This window comes from Cibotium barometz, chromosome 58, assembly GCF_041138505.1.
Source record: "Cibotium barometz isolate CiBa-2024 chromosome 58, ASM4113850v1, whole genome shotgun sequence".
NCBI classification, from domain to species: domain Eukaryota; kingdom Viridiplantae; phylum Streptophyta; class Polypodiopsida; order Cyatheales; family Cibotiaceae; genus Cibotium; species Cibotium barometz.
In genome coordinates, this window is record NC_141103.1 from 713,622 (window position 1) to 734,929 (window position 21,308).

Below are 21,308 nucleotides of genomic sequence, written 5' to 3' on the forward strand. Positions count from 1 at the left end.
CTACAAGAAGATGCCAAGAATTGAATGCATCGCATAATGTTGACGCGATGATTGAGAGAATCTAGGGATTTTATGACAGAACATCCCATACGATCATAACATGAAAGATGTCATCAAGTTATAGAAGACACTCTCAAAGCCTCTCATGGATGTGAACAAAAAAGATAGATGAACTTCCTACATCTATTAGAATTTGCCTATGATGCTTATTATAAAAGTATTAGTAATGAATCCTCTTAAAGCTACCTATGGTGAAGATTTCCTTACATCCTTGGCTTGGTCTAACCCCCTAATCAAGGTAGAGATTTTGAAGCAAAGATGCTTGATGAGACGGACAATCAAATCCAATCTATAAGAAAAGATATCAAAGCTGGTCAAGATAGACATAAACATTATGTAGATCCCAAGAGGTTGAGTTGTTATTTTGAGGGAGGCCATATGGTTTTTCTTTATGTATAACCCTCGCAAAAGTACACGAAGATCTTGTGGACCTTAGGGTATTACGAGCAATATTGGAGATAAATCTTAGGACTTGCTTCTTTCTCAACAGCTTAAGGTTCGCAACGTCTTTTTCCATGTCAACCTAGTGATGAGAAGAAGTATCATCCAACGCCTGAGCACATCTTAGAAAAGATTATTACTTCATCATGCTTGCTAGAATGGGAACCCAAGATGTTCGAGAAATCTCTACAACATAGGATTTTAAAAGAATGCTTAGTCAAATGGAAGTTGAGATAGCCCCAATTTTTCCGAGATGAGGACATCCCAATCCTTAAGTGAGGAAGCATTGAAGAAGAATTTAAATTTGCAAAAGCCTTTGAAAATTAAGATTTGGATGATAATCTTGAAATTTGACTCGATTCATATAGTCAAAAAATATATATAAAAGCATACATGTGTATGAAAGCACTGCGATCCTTAATGCATTTTGAGAAATTTTAGTCTTTAAATCTTGTTGGGTATTTTGGAGTCTCGTGTGTGCGTGTCCACCTCACCTCGTGTTTGCTTATATCCTGCCATATGAGTGTGTACCCATGTTTGTATGTCTAATAGCCTTAGGGGTTAACGGGGAAAAAGCCATTAGCAAAGGTCAAAGGATGAAAGCCTAGGAGTTACTGAGAATCTCCACAAAATGCAAGTGGGAGAACAAGCAGCCAAGAATTGAATGCATTGCATAAAAGCTATCTATGGTGAAGATTTGTGAGGTCCCCCTGTTCCCACCGAGCAACGGATTCGGGTACTAGCAGCGGAAGTAGCACTTCTCGCGCGGGACAGGGGTCCCACATTCGAGGTCTCGTCCACGGATATCCGGACAAAAGACTAATCTGTCGGTTTTTCCAAAACCGAACCCGGAAAAACTTCCCTTATCCGGAAAGCACGGGCGATTCCACCAAGATAACTCTTTACTCTAACGTAGTCAAGATCATTACGGATCAACTGATCTGACTGCACCTTTAATGGTACTTGGTCAAATCAAGGAAGAAACTTGCACTTGGATCATTGGGATCAACGCTTTTTTCCCCATCAAGAGGCACAGCCGTTGATTCCTATCCATAGAACAATTTCTATCCGGGATTTACTTCATCTATCGTAATAATAGAAATTAAATCTCGATTTACGGATCCATCAGTCCAGCCTAACCCCATCCGATCCCATGGGTTAGCCAACCGCCCAACCACTGTAGTGATGGGATCCAATTTGGAATTTGGTTAGGTTTTGTCCCGGGTACCAAGGAAAAGAGTTCCAAGGCCCCCTAGCCGGAATTTCATGCAAACATAAAACTAGCCACACCACTTACACACCCAATATGAAAATTGCCTTTTTCTTAGCATCAGCTAACTTTAAAACAATCCTTTAATGAAACCATAGTACCACTGATCACAATCTCCCAATTTATCCAGTTGATTCATAATTTCCCATCATTCCTTCATCAGAGTATCTATGGCATCATTGGCAACTAGAACGCTCACCACCTGTCCACACAGGGGCCGTTTCAATAGTTCCTAGCCCATAATACTCAACAATATAATCACTTATCAAGATGGACTCTCGTTGAAGATCAGCAAGATCAACCAACAGATCCATATAAAAGAGCCATGGACTCATCCGTTGAGGACCAGCAAGGTCAGTCAACCAGATCCATGCCCGGTGCCAGAAAACAACTCTTACTCCTTGTTCCAATATCTTCCTCGACGCACGCGTGGGTATCCTAGGCGACCCAGAGCCCGAGCACCGTATGGTCAGCACCCTCTAGGATCCTTCGCAGGTGACCTAGCGCTTCACTCATAGGCCGCTTCCTTGGTCCCTCATCCACCGTACCGGAAGCTCACCATTTTAATCGAACCGAGGCTGGTCAAGACCTCGGTCGACCTTGCTACGCGAGACGTCCTCCATTGACTCTCCGTCAGCAGTTGCAACTTTATCAGTTAGGTCTCCACGACCTTAATCACAAGACGGTCAAAATGCTTCCCCAGCATTCTTGACATAAAACAGCCATTTACAAACAGCATTTACAAACAGTTTACAAATACAGTTTCTATATTAACTCTCATTTTTCCACATTATCCCTCATTAATCCACATTACTTATTCCACATTCCATGTATATGTGTACTCATCCAATCACCTCCTTTTCCATCTCTTCACTTCAGATTCCTTCACATCACATATCATATATTCACATCCATATCCACATCCATACATCCACATCCACATCCACATTCACATCCATACATCCACATCTACATGCTTATCTCCATTTTCACATCCTCATTTATACATCCACATCCCATATCCACATTCATACATACACATCCATATCCACATCCACATCCACATTCACATCCACGCATCCACATCTACATGCTTACCTCCATTTTCACATCCTCATTTATACATCCACATCCCATATCCACATTCATACATACACATCCATACATCCACATTTACATCTACATACATACATACATCCACATCCACATTCCACATTCACATCTATACATCCACATCTACATTCACATTCACATACATCCACATCCACATTCCCATACATCCACATCTATACATCCACATCCACATTCCCATACATCCACATCTATACATCCACATTCCACATTCACATCTATACATCCACATCTACATTCACATTCACATACTTCCACATCTACATTCACATTCACATACATCCACATCCCCATTCCCATTCACATCTATACATCCACATCTACATCCACATACATACATACATCCACATCCACATTCCACATTCACATCTATACATCCACATCTACATCCACATTCGCATACATCCACATCCACATTTCCATTCACATCTATACATCCACATCCATTCACATCTATACATCCACATCTACATCCACATTCACATCTATGCATATATATCTTCATGCATATATCCATTTTCACGTTCATACATCCACATCTACATGCTTACCTCCATTTTCACATCCTCATTTATACATCCACATCCCATATCCACATTCATACATACACATCCATACATCCACATCTACATCCACATACATACATACATCCACATCCACATGCATCTTATCATATCTTATCACTTCCCATATCTTTTATGCATACCTCTATGCATGAAATTCAATTATGCTAAAAGTAACACTTTTATAATAAAATATTCAACTTTTATGCATACCTCTATGCATGAAATCCAATATGATAAAAGTAACACTTTTGATATAAAAAAATTATCCTTTATGCATACTTCTATGCATGAAAATTAAAAATGATAAAAGTAACACTTTTGATATAAAATTTTTTCCTTTATGCATACTTCTATGCATGAAAATTAAAAATGATAAAAGTAACACTTTTGATATAAAAAAATTATCCTTTATGCATGATATTAAAATTCAATTTCTCCATGATTATAATGAAATTCTTTCAATTAATCTAGGATGATAATTCCTAGAATATGGTAGGAAGTCCTCTTTTTATGCTTTGAATGAAATTATTTTATGCATAATTTTTATAAAAATTTTGCCATAGCTCCGCTGCTATGACTGATAAATCTCAATTTTTTCTAAGGGATAAAGCTTATCATTAAGGAAATAATTGAAATGATTCTCTAATTGGATCCTTAATCCATAATGGATTGAATCATCAATATACATAAACTAAAAGCATAAGAAAAAGCCATTAATTTGGCCTCAAGCATAGCTTAATCTTGGGTTAAGGAAAAGCTTTATGAAAAGCTTGATTTGGATTGAGAATGGGTCATGAGTATGACCATTTCTTGAGTGAGAGAGAGAATTTACATAAGAATCATTAGAATTTAAACATAAATGAAAATTAACTTCAATAGCATTTATTAAATTATGTAACTCTTCACTACTATTCAAACTTCAATAGCATTTAAAAAAAACCATACCAATTAAACTTCTCAAGCTTGAGAGGGGTTGAGAAGAGAGAAACATTGAGAAATTATAGAAAGATGAATATTCACTAATTACCTTACAACTTGCTTGATTCTTTGTTCACGGTAGAGGCCCCCAACCAATCAATTGGTTAAGTATGTTGATGGAGCCACTAATGGGAATTGAAGAAAGAGGGAAGCTCCAAAAACTAGTGAATTATTAAATGAATTCACAGTTCTTGGCTTAGGTGGAGTAGAGTAACGATGCATAAACACTATATATTTTTCAACAAGGGTGAGGCTTCTATTTATAGGAAAAATTGAGCTCCTAACCAAACAAACTGATTCTAGAATTTTCTAAATCAGTTTGGTCAATATTTGACCATTTTTAGGTCAGTTAAGCTAACTTTTTGGAACTAGACTTAAATGAGGAGAGAGGAGAGATGAAATATCTCAATTTTTATGAGTTTAAAACTCATTCAAGCATGTGAAATATGCACCTCCTTTAAAGAACTCCCCTTCCTTACATATGTCATATTTTTAATATTGCTCATAGTTTTTTACTAATAAACCTTGTACATTTTCAACTCTTCATCTTATGTGAAATATGCACCTCCTTTAAAGAACTCCCCTTCCTTACATATGTCATACTTTTAATATTGCTCATAATTTTTTACTAATAAACCTTGTACATTTTCAACTCTTCATCTTATGTGAAATATGCACCTCCTTTAAAGAACTCCTCTTCCTTACATATGTCATACTTTTAATATTGCTCATAATTTTTTACTAATAAACCTTGTACATTTTCAACTCTTTATCTTATGTGAGTATTTACTCATTTTTGGGTATCTTCTTTTTACAAGTTGGATTTATCTCCTCCCTACACATGGATTGATGCTATTGGTCCATAGGAACCTTAATTGGACCATAGTCTAAAGATTTCTGAAAATCTAGACCCTTAGACTAAGGTTCTTTATAGCTATTTTCAATTAATTCCAATTGCACATTGAAAAATTCTTTTTGAATTTATGTTTCAGGGGAACTCATCTGAATTAGAAGAGATATTTTTCTATCCAAAAATATTCAAAATCTGAATATTCTCTCTCTAGAATATTTTTCTCTCTCTAGGCTAAAACAGATAGAAACAAGGTCTTTATATTTCTGAAGAGGGATTGATTACAGGGAAAGATACTAGACATCAAAAAGGGGGTGGGGGAGGAATCTTACAAGATTTCCTTACATCCTTGGCTTGGTCTGTTGACCCCCTAATCAAGGTAGAGATTTTAAAGCAAAGATACTTGATCAGATGGACAATGAAATACAATCTATAACAAAAGATATCAAAGCTGGTCAAGATAGTCATAAACATTATGTAGATACCAAGAGGTTGAGTCGTTATTTTAAGGGAGGCCATATGGTTTTTCTTTACGTACAACCCTTGCAAAAGTACAAGAAGATCTTGCGAACCTTACGGTATTACGAGCAATATTGGAGATAAATCTTAGGAATCGCGTCGTTATTTTGAGGGAGGCCATATGGTTTTTCTTTACGTACAACCCTTGCAAAAGTACAAGAAGATCTTGCGAACCTTACGGTATTACGAGCAATATTGGAGATAAATCTTAGGAATCGCTTCTTTCTCCAAAGCTTAAGGTTCGCAACGTCTTCTTCCATGTCAACCTAGTGAGAAGAAGTATCATCCAAACCCTGAGCAGATCTTAGAAAAGATTATTACTTCATCATGCTTGCTAGTGCGAGGTACATTTAGAATTGGAACCTAGGATGTTCGAGAAATCTCTACAACATAGGATTCTAAAAGAATGCTTAGGTAAATGGAAGTTTCTCCATGTTGAACATGTGACTTGGGAAAAGAAGAGGATCTATATAGAGCTGAAGATAGTAGCCCCTGGACATCCCAATCCTTAAGTGAGGAGGCATAGAATTTAAATTTGCAAAAGCCTTTGAAAAGTAAGATCATGTTTGTATGTCCATTAGCCTTAGGGGTTAACGGGGAAAAATCCACGAGCAAAGATCAAAGGATGAGTTGTCGCCAATTGGAACTTAAGATGTTCGAGAAATCTCTACAACATAGAATTCTAAAAGAATGTTCCCTTTTGAAGATGCGACTTGGGAAAATAGGAGGATCTATAGAGCTAAAGATAGCCCCAATTTGCGAGATAAGGACATCCCAATCCTTAAGTGAGGAAGCATTGAAGAAGAATTGAAATTTGTAAAAGACTTTGAAAATTAAATTTTGGATGATAACCTTGAAATTTTAAACGATTCATATAGTCAAGAAAATATATAAAAGCATATGTGTGTGTGGGTACCCTTGTGTAAAAGCACTTAGATCCCAAATGAATTTTGAGAAATTTTAGTCTTTAAATCTTGTTGGGTATTTGAGAGTCTCGTGTGTGCGTACGCGTCCACCTCACCTTGTATTTGCTTATATCCCGCCATATGAGTGGTACCCATCATGTTTGTATGTCCAAGAGCCTTAGGGGTTAACGGGGAAAAAACCATTAGCAGAGCTCAAAGCATGAAAGCGGAGGAGTTACTGAGAATCTCCACAAAATGCAACTGGTACTACAAGAAGATGCCAAGAATTGAATGCATCGCATAATGTTGACGCGATGATTGAGAGAATCTAGGGATTTTATGACAGAACATCCCATGCGATCATAACATGAAAGATGTCATCAAGTTATAGAAGACACTCTCAAAGCCTCTCGTGGATGTGAACAAAAAGATAGTTGAACTTCCTACATCTATTAGAATTTGCCTATGATGCTTATTATAAAAGTATTAGTAATGAATCCTCTTAAAGCTATCTATGGTGAAGATTTCCTTACATCCTTGGCTTGGTCTAACCCCCTAATCAAGGTAGAGATTTTGAAGCAAAGATGCTTGATGAGATGGACAATCAAATACAATCTATAAGAAAAGATATCAAAGCTGGTCAAGATAGACATAAAAATCATGTAGATCCCAAGAGGTTGAGTTGTTATTTTAAGGAAGGCCATATGGTTTTTCTTTATGTACAACCCTCGCAAAAGTACACGAAGATCTTGTGGACCTTAGGGTATTACGAGCAATATTGGAGATAAATCTTAGGACTTGCTTCTTTCTCCACAGCTTAAGGTTCGCAATATCTTCTTCAGTGTCAACCTAGTGAAAAGAAGTATCATCCAATGCCTGAGCACATCTTAGAAAAGATTATTCCTTCATCATGCTTGTTGCTAGTGCAAGGTACATTTAGAATTGGAATCCAAGATATTCGAGAAATCTCTACAACATAGGTTTCTAAAAGAATGCTTAGTTAAATGGAAGTTTCTCTCGCTTGAAGATGCGACTTGGAAAAAGCAGAGAATGTATAGAGCTAAAGATAGCCCCAATTTTTTCGAGATGAGGACATCCCAATCCTTAAGTGAGGAAGCATTGAAGAAGAATTTAAAATTGCAATAGCCTTTGAAAATTAAGATTTGGATGATAATCTTGAAATTTTACACGATTTATATAGTCAAAAAAATATATAAAAGCATACATGTGTGTGCGGTACCCTTGTGTGAAAGCACTTCGATCCTTAATGCATTTTGAGAAATTTTAGTCTTTTAATCTTGTTGGGTATTTTGGAGTCTCGTGTGTGCGTGTCCACCTCACCTCGTGTTTGCTTACATCCCGCCATATGAGTGTGTACCCATGTTTGTATGTCTAATAGCCTTAGGGGTTAACGTGGAAAAAGCCATTAGCAAAGGTCAAAGGATGAAAGCCTAGGAGTTACTGAGAATCTCCGGACATCCTAATCCTTAAGTGAGGAAGCATAGAATTTAAATTTGCAAAAGCCATTGGAAATTAAGATTTGGATGATAATCTTCAAATTTACACGATTCATATAGTAAATATATATATATATATATATATATATATATATATATATATATATATATATATATATATAAACACTTGTGTGTGGGGTACCCTTGTGTGAAAACACTTGGATCCTGAATGCATTTAGAGAAATTTTAGTCTCTAAGTCTTGTTGGGTATTTCGGAGTCTCTTGTGTACGCGTCCATCGAACCTCGTGTTTGCTTATATCCCGCCATATGAGTGTGTACCCATGTTTGTATGTCCAATATCCTCAATGGTTAATGGGGAAAAAGCCATTAGCAAAGGTCAAAGGATGAGATCCTAGGAGTTACTAAATGAGAATCTCCACAAAATGCAAATGGGAGAAGAAGCAGCCAAGAATTGAATGCATCGCATAATGTTAGCGCGATGATTGAGAGAATCTAGGGACCTTATGACATAACATAGCATGCAATCTTAACATGAAAGAGGTAATCAAGTTATAGAAGGCACCTTCAAAGCTTTCTGTGCACCTTCTTACATATAGTGGAATTTCCCTATGATCCTTATTATAAAGTATTAGTAATGAATCCTCTTGAAGCTATCTTTGGTCAAGATTTCCTTACATCCTTGACTTGGTCTGACCCCCTAATGAAGGTAGAGATTTTGAAGCAAAGATGCTTGATGAGATGGAGAATCAAATGCCATCTATAAGGAAAGATATCGAAGCTGGTCAAGGTTGAGTCGTGATTTTGAGGGAGGCCATATACTTTTTCTTTGTTTACGACCCTTGGGAAAGTACCACAAGATCTTGTGGACCTTATGGTCTTACCAGGAATATTGGAGATAAATCTTATGACTTGCTTCTTCCTCCAGAGCTTCTGCAACATCTTCCATGTCAACCTAGTGAGAAGAAGTATCATCCAAACCATGAGAACATCTTAGAAAAGATTATTACTTCCTCGTGCTTGCTAGTTAGTGCAAGGTACGTTTGAAATTGGAACCCAAGATTTTTGAGAAATCTCTACAACATAGGATTCTAAAAGAATGCTTAGTTAAATGGAAGTTTCTCCCTGTTAAAGATGCGTCTTGAGAAAAGAAGAGGATCTATACAGCCTCGATTTCGCGAGATAAGGATATCCGAATCCTTAAGTGAGGAAGCATTGAAATAGAATTTAAATTTGCAAAAGCCTTTGAAAATTAAGATTTGGATGATAATCTTAAAATTTTACACGATTCATATAGTCAAGAAAATATATAAAAGCATACATGTGTGTGGGTACCTTTCCACAAAATGCAACTGCTGGTACAAGAAGATGCCAAGAATTGAATGCATCGCATAATGTTGACGTGATGATTCAAAAAATCTAGGGATTTTATGACAGAACATCGTATGCGATCATAACATGAAAGATTCCATCAAGTTATAGAAGACACCCTCAAAGCCTCTTGTGGATGTGAACAAAAAAGATAGTTAAACTTCCTATATCTATTAGAATTTGCCTATGATGTTTAATATAAAATTATAAGTAATGAATCCTCTTAAAGCTATCTATGGTGAAGATTTCCTTACATCCTTGGCCTGGTCTGTTGACCCCCTAATCAAGGTAGAGATTTAAAAGCAAAGATGCTTGATGAGATGGATAATCAAATACAATCTATAAGAAAAGATATCAAAGCTGGTCAAGATAGACATAAACATTATGTAGATACCAAGAGGTTGAGTCGTTATTTTGAGGGAGGCCATATGGTTTTTCTTTATGTACAACCCTTGCAAAAGTACAAGAAGATCTTGCGAACCTTACGGTATTACGAGTAATATTGGAGATAAATCTTAGGAATCGCTTCTTTCTCTAAAGCTTAAGGCTCACAACGTCTTCTTCCATGTCAACCTACTGAGAAGAAGTATCATCCAAACCCTGAGCACATCTTAGAAAAGATTATTACTTCATCATGCTTGCTAGTGCAAGGTACATTTAGAATTGAAACCCAGGTAAATGGAAGTTTCTCCATGTTGAAGATGTGACTTGGGAAAAGAAGAGGATCTATATAGAGCTAAAGATAGCCCCAGGACATCCCAATCCTTAAGTGAGGAGGCATAGAATTTAAATTTTCAGAAGCCTTTGAAAATCAAGATTTGGATGATAATCTTGAAATTTTACACGATTCATATAGTCGAAAATATATATATAAAAGCATACATGTGTGTGGGGTACCCTTGTGTGAAAGCACTTCGATCTCCATGATGCATTTTGAGAAATTTTAGTCTTTAAATCATGTTGGGTATTTTCGAAGTCTCATGCGTGCGTGTCCACCTCACCTCGTGTTTGCTTATATCCCGCCATATGAGTGTGTACCCATGTTTGTATGTCCATTAGCCTTAGGGGTTAACGGGGAAAAATCCATGAGCAAAGGTCAAAGGATGAGTTCTCGCCTAGGAGTTACCGAGAATCTCCACAAAATTCCAGGGGGAGAAGAAGCAACCAAGAATTGAATGCATCGCATAATGTCAGCGCGATGATTGAGAGAATGTAGGGACGCTATGAAATAACATAGCATGCGACCCTAACATGAAAGAGGTAATCAAGTTATAGAAGATACCCTCAAAGCTTTCTGTGCACAGGAACAAGAAAGATAGTTGAACTTCCTACATATAGTAGAATTTCCCTATGATCCGCATTATAAAAGTATTAGTAATGAATCCTCTTAAAGCTATCTATGGTCTAACCCCCTAATGAGGGTAGAGATTTTGAAGCAAAGATGCTTGATGAGATGGACAATCAAATGCCATCTATAAGAAAAGATATCAAAGCTGGTCAAGGTAGACATAAACATTATGTAGATCCCAAGAGGTTGAGTCGTGATTTTGAGGGAGGCCATATACTTTTTCTTTGTTTACGACCCTTATGAAAGTACCACAAGATCTTGTGGACGTTATGGTATTACCAGGAATATTGGAGATAAATCTTATGACTTGCTTCTTCCTCCACAGCTTTCGCAGCATCTTCCATGTCAAGATGTTTAATGGAATTGGAACCCAAGATGTTCGAGAAATCTCTACAACATAGGATTCTAAAAGAATGCTGATTTAAATGGAAGTTTCTCCTTGTTGAAGATGCGATTTGGAAAAATAAGAGGATCTATAGGGCTAAAGATAGCCGCAATTCGCGAGATAAGGACATCCCAATCCTTAAGTGAGGAAGCATTGAAGAAGAATTGAAATTTGCAAAAGCCTTTGAAAATTGAATTTTGGATGATAATCTTGAAATTTTACACGATTCATATAGTCAAGAAAATATATAGAAGCATACGTGTGTGTGCGTACCCTTGTGTGAAAGCACTTAGATCCCAAATGAATTTTGAGAAATTTTAGTCTTTAAATCTTGTTGGGTTTTTCAGAGTCTCGTGTGTGCGTACGCGTCTTTGCTTATATCCCGCCATATGAGTGTGTACCAATCATGTTTGTATGTCCAATAGCCTTAGGGGTTAACGGGGAAAAAGCCATTAGCAGAGCTCAAAGCATGAAAGTCGAGGAGTTACTGAGAATCTCCACAAAATGCAACTGGTACTACAAGAAGATGCCAAGAATTGAATGCATTGCATAATGTTGACACGATGATTGAGAGAATCTAGGGATTTTATGACAGAACATCCCATGCGATCATAACATGACAGAACATCCCATGCGATCATAACATGAAAGATGTCATCAAGTTATAGAAGACACCCTCAAAGCCACTCGTGGATGTGAACAAAAAAGATAGTTGAACTTCCTACATCTATTAGAATTTGCCTATGATGCTTATTATAAAAGTATTAGTAATGAATCCTCTTAAAGCTATCTATGGTGAAGATTTCCTTACATCCTTGGCTTGGTCTAACCCCCTAATCAAGGTAGAGATTTTGAAGCAAAGATGCTTGATGAGACGGACAATCAAATCCAATCTATAAGAAAAGATATCAAAGCTGGTCAAGATAGACATAAACATTATGTAGATCCCAAGAGGTTGAGTTGTTATTTTGAGGGAGGCCATATGGTTTTTCTTTATGTACAACCCTCGCAAAAGTACACGAAGATCTTGCGGACCTTAGTGTGAGATCCCAGTCTCCACCACGCAACAGATTCGGGGTACTAGTAGCGGAAGTAGCACATCATGCGCGGGTAGGGGTCTCACACTCGGGGCCTCGCCCACACGGATATCCGGACAAGAGACTAATCCGTCAGTTTGTCCAAAATCGAAACCGGAAAAACTCCCTTTACCCGGAAAGCACGGGCGATTCCACCAGATAACTTTGTACTCTAACGTAGTCAAGATCATTACCGATCACGGTGATCCGACTGCACCTATAAAGATACTCGGTCGGATCAAGGAAGAAACTTGCACTTGGATCATTGGGATCAATGCTTTTTTCCCCATCAAGAGGCATAGCCGTTGATTCCTATCCATAGAACAATTACTATCCGAGATTTACTTTATCTATCGTAATAACAGAAATTAAAATCTCGATTTACGGATCCATCACTCCAGCCTAACCCCATTCGATCCCATGGGTTAGCCAACAGCCCAACCACTGTAGTGATGGGATCCAATTTGGAATTTGGTTAGGTTTTTTTTTTTCCCGAGAAAAGATCCTTTCATTAGTTATATAAAAACGCCCGTAGGGCTACAAAAGATCTCTCCTGCTCCTAAGAGAGAGAAGAGCAGTGAATACATCATGGCAGCCCGGGAGACTCTCCCTAGGTGCTGCAAAATACAAGCATCAGTATAAAGAACTAAGCGGCTAAATCACACAATAGGGGGGGGGAAGAGCCAAACAGGTGGCCTGTAGTGCCAACGGGGGGATCTCGTGTGTAAGGTGTAGAACGGGCCACAGCGCCAAGTGGTGTGAAAGGTCTGGCGCCGTAAGATCGCCTCATCCGCGGATGCGGTCGTACTGTCCTCGTAGGGTGTGGATCAACTCCTGCCAAATCCCCCGTACAGTCTCTGCTGGTGGCTCCAATCTCCCCTCAAAGGCCGTAAAGCACCGGGCCCTCCAAGTGAACCAGATGGTGAGGCTGCTGAGGAGCTCCCATCGTAAATCCCTCTCCTGTGTCCAGCTGACGGACGAGAAATCCGGTGCCGGAACCAGGCGAGGCTGGCCCCTAATAAATCTGATGGCCTGACTGCCCTGCTCCATCTCATAGCCCATAGCAGGCCCTGACGAAGTCGACCAAGCAGCGGCACCCCACGTAAACACACCCTCTGGAGAGAGGGGGCCCAGAATACGCAGTATCCGCAGCCAAATCTACTGTGCCTGAGGGCAGTCCCAAAGGCAATGTCTCTGTGTCTCCATAGGGTGGCCGCATCAGACGCAGGCCGCCGGAAGACCGCTGTAAACAAGCCAAGTGCCAACTGCTGAGCCCTTGTGGGCGACCAGCCACTGAAAAGCCGAGATCCTGCGGGCCTGCCGACTAGCCCAGAGCCGAGCCCAGAAATCCTCCAGGAACTCCTGTGAGAGTCCCTGCAATCGCCAATGCCCCGCTGCCGCTGGAGAAACCGTCCTCCTCGCCGTCAAAATATGCCGTCCCAGCCGAACAGTATACTGGAAAAAGGTGATCTTTGTGGCCTCAAGGGATGCATAAGGATCATGCCACTCGTACTCCCCGGGGTCCCACTGTAGTCGGGCCAAGGGGCGCGCTGCATATGCCCATATGCGCCAATCCGGGAGCACATCAGCAGGGTCGGGGTCAATATGCCACTTCCGAGAAGCGGCAGCCACTACCCGAATCCTCTGAAAGGTGCACTCTGCAACTAAAGGCGACTCCACCTCCACTCTCTGGAGTCTGCCCTCATCCTGAATCTCATAGTAGAGGCATCTGCCATCCTCAGTGCTAGCTCTGACAGCAATCAGGATCTCCAACTGTGTAAAGGCTCCCATCCACCGTGGGGCCACTGGCTCGAGAGGTGTGAACCACTCCTCTGTAAGTGCCTCCTGAATATCATCCCTCATAATCAACCCCCCTCTGAAGTGACTCAGCCTCTCCACCTGGATCTCCTCTGGTAGACTGCAGAAAGCCTGCCAGTCTCCAAAACTACGAGCTGGGCCTGCCGCTAAAGGTCCCCAGGCTAGACGAGGCCGAGAACCCAGCATATGACCCTGCTCCGTACGAACCGCTGGGCTCCAGATGAGCGGCTGCCTGGCCCGCTCCTCAACACACGAAGGAGGCCGCTGAGAGAGCCCCGATCTCAGCAGCTCCCAAGCTCTCAGGATACTCAAAGCAAATCTGTCCTCCCATCCTCTACTGAGGCCTGTCCTCCTCATCTCTATGAAGATCCAGTGAATCTCTGGTGCCCAAGTACCCCCTGCAGGGGGCGCCCGAGCCTGCAGTCGCTGCATGAGGAGCTCTTTCCAAGGCTCAGTGCCTGGAAGCAACCCCCGAACAATGAGCTTCCCCAATAAGGCTCTACTCTGATCGACTGGATCTATAATGCCCAAACCGCCCTGAGCCAGCGGAAGTGTAATAACTGCCCATGCAACCTTTGCCCGAGCTGGCTGACCGTCCCGCCCAGACCACAGAAAGTTCTTGATCAGCCTCTGTACCTGGCTAATGCAAGAGCTCAAGAAAATCCAGCAAGACGTAATGTACCACATGGTCGCTAACAGCACCTGATTTGCCACCACCACCCTCCCAGCCAAGGATAGTCGAGCTGTACTCCAATACAATAGCTTCTTCCGAATGCTCAGAAGAAGCGGGGCAATCTGCTGCTCAGGTGACAAATCGAGGCCAATCTGGCATCCCAAATACCGCACTGCTGTGCCTGGAGGATTCCATCTAAAATCGGGGTCCGGGCTCCATGCCGGAGTGGGAGCACTACTGATCCAAAAGGCCACTGTCTTGCGCCAATTGATCAATGCTCCCGAAGCTGCACTAAAAACCTGGAGCGACTGCTCAGCTCGAATAAGATTGGCCTCTTGGCCATGCAAAAATAAGCCCGTGTCGTCTGCAAACTCAGCATCAAGCAAATCCTCTCCCCGGACTGGGAGCTGAAGTCCTCTCAAACCAACCTCCTCTGCCGTCAAATACATACTCATAGCCTCCACAAAGAAGAGAAAAAGGAAAGGGGCGAGAGGACACCCCTGACGGACTAATCTGGTCAGCTCAAAACTCGGCCCCCGTCCTCCTGCAATCAGCACCTGGCTGCGAGCTGTGGAATACAGAGCTGCCACCCCTCTGATCCATCCTGGCTCAAAGCCCACGCGAAGCATAGTGCCCTCTAAGAATCCCCAATCAACTCTATTGTATGCCTTCTCAAAATCGAGAAGCATCACGACCAAGTCCTCGCCAAGAAATCTAGCTGGGGCCGTCGCCTCCCAGAAAGTAAAGATGTTGTCAAGGATACTGTGCTCCTTGACAAATCTTGTCTGAGTAGCATGAATCAACTCCCCCAGGAAGGGCTGGATCCTCAAACTCAAGGCCTTTGCTAAGACCTTGCAGACAGTATTGAGGATCGTAATAGGCCTCCAATGCCGAATGTCATCTGATACTCCCTCCCCCTTGGGGATAAGATAGATCAAGCCCTCTGAAAAGCTCTGCGGCATCACCCCAGTGTCCAAAACATGCTGAAAGCCCCTGCGGAGGCCTGGCCCCAAAAGGTCCCAATAGCGCATAAAAAAGGCCGGCGTCAGTCCGTCCTCCCCTGGGCAACTATGTCGCGGCAGGACCCTCAAGGCCTCGGCAAGCTCAATCTCTGACAGAGGCGCACCTAGAACTGTACGCATATGGTCTGTGACCCTCCTCTGCACATGGGCCCACACAGTCTGTCTGCAAACATCTCGATCCTCAGTGGCAGGCTCCGCTGAAAGCAGGTCACTATAAAAAGCAGTGGCAATGGCTCTGATCTCCCCGAGCTCAGTAGCTACCGATCCATCCGGTCTACCAAGCTGGCGGACTCCTGCTCGCGCATGACGGGGTCCAGTGATCTCAAAAAACTCCCCAGTCACTCTATCTCCAAGCTGCGTCCACTGAGAGGCCTGACGACGATAATAAAACTCATGTCTCTGCTCCTCTACCTCTCTAACCTCCTGGCGTGCCTGGCTCAGCTGGGACGCCACCCACTCACATGCAGGCTGCTGCTCCTGAAGGCGCTGTAGCGAAGCAAGGCTGCGTCTCAGCCGTTGCTCCCGCTCGCGAATCTCTCCCAGTCGTGTCAAAGCTGCAGCGTGCAGAAAAGAGCTAAGATCAATGAGTCCCTGGGCACACTGGCGCGCTGCATCCTGGTCAGAGCACTGACTATCATGCCAGATCCTCTCAATGTCCTCAGCGAGATTGGGATCTGCAAGTACCCTCTCTGGGATCCTCAACTGCAAGCTGGGCTCCCGTGTCCCCTCCTCCAATGTCAATATAACTGGCGCATGATCTGAAAATGAGGTGCCAGCGAGAATGCGGACGGAGCCCCCTCGCTCCCCTAACCAATCGCCCACATAAAAGCGATCAATCCGTGATAGATTAGTCCCTCCCTGCCGGCGATCCGACCGAGAGAAACTAAGACTGTCCTGAGACCGGGAGAAAGCCCCATGCTGCCATGCATCAGTGATCCTCAGTGACATGCAAAACCGGTCCCAAGCTGCAAGCTCCATGCCGTGCACTGTAACATGACTGCCTCCCACCCTATCTGCCGGGTCCTCAAGCATGTTGAAGTCTCCCCCAACACACCAATGTGCGGCCTCTGGCAATGCATCTGTAACCTGAGTCCAGAACTCTGCTCTGGCACTAGCATGATTGGGCGCATAGATGTTGAGCACACCCAATAGCTCATCATGCATCCTCAGAATGACATACTGTGCTCTACCAGGCATAATGACCCCTCGATCCACAATGGCTTGCCGCCATACATCTGTAATAACCATGCATACTCCTCCCTGTCCACCCAAAGGACCAAACCCTGCTGACCAAAAAGTGTCCCATCTACCAGGCATCACCGAACCATATCTCCGGATCCTGCTCTCACCCAAGTGGTGCTCCTGTATCATCAAAATGTCAATGCTGCCACCAACCAGGCACCTCTGAAGCTCCTGCCTCAAGCAACCTCGATAGCGTATAAAGTGTGCTCCGCCAAGGCCCTGTACATTCCATGAGATGATCCTCATGGATGCCCTGCTGAGGTGGATGCTGTCTCAGCCGTACGGCGGGCCTTCGCAAGCGGCTTGGATGGAGAGTAGTCCCCATCCGAGCGGCTGCGAATCTGCCCACCCGGTGTACTGCAAGAATCCCGGATCAGGCGCCAGTGGTGGCTGTGGCCCATGGCGACTGCCTCCTGCTCTGACAGAGAAACCTCGTGTATACTCACATATCCAGGGTCGCGTGCCAAGTCTGCCACTATGCGCACGACCAAATGCCGAATCCCTGAGATATCCACACTCCCGGGATCCAAGAAAAAATGAGCCAACTCCCAAAGTCGACCTATCACATCTGTCACCTCCAGATCGCTCATGTGGTGAGAAAACTCAACTGCCTGAGTCTTCAAAGTGCTGAGAGCGAGCTTAAGAGTCCACTCCCGATCACAAGGTCCACATAGAGGGAACGAGAAGGCTACCGCTGAGTCTAGTGCCTCCTCCCCTCGGGCCGGAGGTATCACTACATGAACTCGAATGGGTGCTGGCTCATGAGGGCCCTCTGCTCCAAAAAGCCGTGTGAAGGTATAGTCAAAGGCCTCCGAGCGCTGTCTAATGCCAAGGCGACTCAGCCGACTGCGGATAGATGAAATTCGTGAGGCCCTAATCGGCATAGGTCTCCTCTGTGATGCTCGAGCGAGGTCAGTGCTCAGCGCTCTCCGGACTGCAGGTGAGCGCCAAGGAACTGCCAGGGTCTCCCGGGAAGGTGAGGCGGGCGGAGGGGGAGGAGGGGGAGGCGAGGGAGGTGGAGAGGGAGCCACTGCCGAAATCGGAGCGGGGGCGGGAGGAGGCGATGGTGGAAGCGAGGCGGTGGGAGGGGACGGGGGTGGGGGGGGTGAAGGAGGGGGAGCTGGCATCTCCTGGTCCTCGGTCGCTCTGCAGGGGTCTCCTCCTGAAGGGGAGCAAAGCTGTTCCTCACGGGAACCCAGTGAGGCTGAGACTCTGGCTGCTGCTGCAGCGGTCTCTGGGCGTGCTGCTGTGGCTGTCTCCCTTGGCGGCGCCCCTGTCCAGGCTGCCACTCCGAGGTCTCTGTGGCCTGAGCAGGCATCCCTGAGGCAGCCTGCCGAGCCGAATCTGTGGGCGGGCCATCAGTAGCCTGCTGCTGTGGTGAGGGTCGAGGTCTCCTGCGAGGGCAGGCCTTGGCCAGATGACCGACCTGCCTGCAAATGAAGCACTGGTTCGGGAGCCCCGAGAACTCCACTCTCTGATCTATCCACCCCCCTATCCTAGGTAGCTGAATGACCTTAGGAAGGGAGGAGATGTCAGACACCAACACTCTGACTGAGGGTAGCCCAGCTGCTCTGGCCACCACTGAAGCAGCAGAGGGGCCCGTCTCTAGTACCGAGCCCACCAATGCTCCGAGCCTGGAGAGGAGCGGAAGATACTCCCGGCGGAGACCAGGGAAACAAACTGTAATATGGAAGAGGCGCTCTCCCTGCTCCGCCGCTGCTGGGTCAAATCCATGCTGCCAAGTTCTGAAGAAAGCCCGAGCACCCCTGATGTCCAGAGGACTCATGGCAAGGACCTTCGCAACGCTCTGGGCGGCCTCAAACTCGATCTGATAATGGCCCCGGCCCAGGAGCTGTACATCCAAGATCTTGCCCACATCTGCAAGAAGGCGGGCCTGAAGAAGATCCCTGATCTCCCCTCTGCTGGGGCGAGTGCCGACTATACGGCAGATGGTGGAATGAGCCTGGAGGCGTTCCACCGCTGCGATGAGGCTCGCTTCCTCTTCCGGCGAAAGAGAAAGCCTGATGGGGATGACCTCCGGGGGGGGCGGGCGAGGGGGCTGCGGATGAGTCCCTCTGAGACGAGGCGGGAGGAGTCTCCATCAGAGTCTGAAGCTCAAGCGAAGGCGAGGCGAAAGCGGAAAACCTGCAAGAAACGGGCTGCACACAAAGAGGCGGAAGACCGGAGGAAAAGGGAAAAAACACAAAACCCCCTGGGGGTGGAAAACAGCGCGAAGGAGGGGGGGGGAGTGGGCGAAAAGACGAAGGATAAAACCAGGGGGGGCGGGGCGCTGCTGAAGAAAGGCGAAGAGGCTAGGCGGGGGGGGGGGCAGCAGGCGGAGAGGCTAGGCAGGGGGGGGGGGCGAGCAGGCGAGTAGGGGGGGGGGCGCAACGCGAAAAGAAAAAAAAAGGGGGGAGGGCAGCAACGCGCAAGGAAGGGGGGGCGGGGCGCTGCTGAAGATAGGCGAAGAGGCTAGGCGGGGGGGATGCGAGCAGGCGGATAGGCTAGACGGGGGGGGCGAGCAGGCGAGGAGGGGGGGGGCGCAGCAGCGATGAGGGGGTGGGGCGCAATGGCGAGATGAGGGGGGGGCGCAGAAGCGAAGGCAGGCAGGCGGGGGAAGGAGGGGGGGCGCAAGGGAGGGCAGGCGAGCAGCGAGCAACGTGCGCAGGGTGAAGGCGGGAGCTTCAGCGAGCAGTCTCTTCCGTAAGAAATGACACCTTGCTTTGAATTTGGTTAGGTTTTGTCCCGGGTACCAAGGAAAAGAGTTCCAAGGCCCCCCTAGCCGGAAGTTCATGCAAACATAAAACTAGTCATACCACTTACACACCCAATATGAAATTGCCTTTTTCTTAGCATCAACTAGCTTTAAAACAATCCTTTAATAAAACCATTATGTCACTGATGACAATCCTCAAAGTCTCTAGTTGAATCCTTATTTCCAGTCATTCTTTCATCGGTGTACTTATGGCATCATTGGCAACCAGAACCCTCACCACCTGTTCTCTCAGGGGACTTTTCCATAGTTCCTAGCTCATAGTAACCGGCAATATATTCATATAATAGAATGGAATCTCCGTGGAAGATCAGCAAGATCAACCCACAGATCCATATAAAAGAGCCATGGACTCATCTGTTGAGGACCAGCAAGGTCAATCAACCAGATCCATGCCCGGTTTCAGAAAACAACTCTTACTCCTTGCTCCAATATCTTCCACGACGCACGTGTGGGTGTATCTTCGGCGACCCAGAGCCCGAGCACCGTATGGTCAACACCCTCTAGGATCCTTCGCAGGTGACCTAGCGCTTCACTCATAGGCCGCTTCCTTGGTCCCTTATCCACCGTACCGGAAGCTCACCATTTGAATCGAGCCGAGGCTGGTCAAGACCTCGATCGACCTTGCTACGCGAGACGTCCTCCATTGACTCTCCGTCAGCAGTTGCAACTTTATCAGTTCAGTCTTCATGACCTTAATCCTCAAGACGGTCAAAATGCTTCTCCAGCATTCTTGACATAAAACAGTCATTTACAACCAGTCACAAATACAGTTTCTATAACGAACTCTTGTCTTTCCATATTATCCACTCTCGGACCACATTACTTATTCCACATTCCATTCAGTGTGTATTCGTTCTCATCCATTCACTCATATAGACTACATTATCTCACATACATCTTCATATTCATTATTCTACATACATATCCATGTTTGTACGTCCACATCATACATCCAATTTCACATTCATACATACGCATCTACATGCATACATCCACATCTACATTCATACATCCATACCTCCATTTCCACATCCACACATCCACATTCATATTCATACATCCACATTCACATGCATACATCCATTTTCACATCCTCATTCATACATCCACATTCACATACATACATCCACATCCGTATCTACATCCATACATCCACATCCACCTCTTCATTCACAATCACATCCATACATCCACATCTACATACATACATCCACATCTACATACATACATCCATACATCCACATCTACATACATACATCCATTTTCACATCCTCATTCATACATACACATCCACATACATACATACACATCCGTATCTACATCCATACATCCACATCCACATCCACATCAACATTCACATTCATACATATACATCTACATGTATACATCCACATCACATTC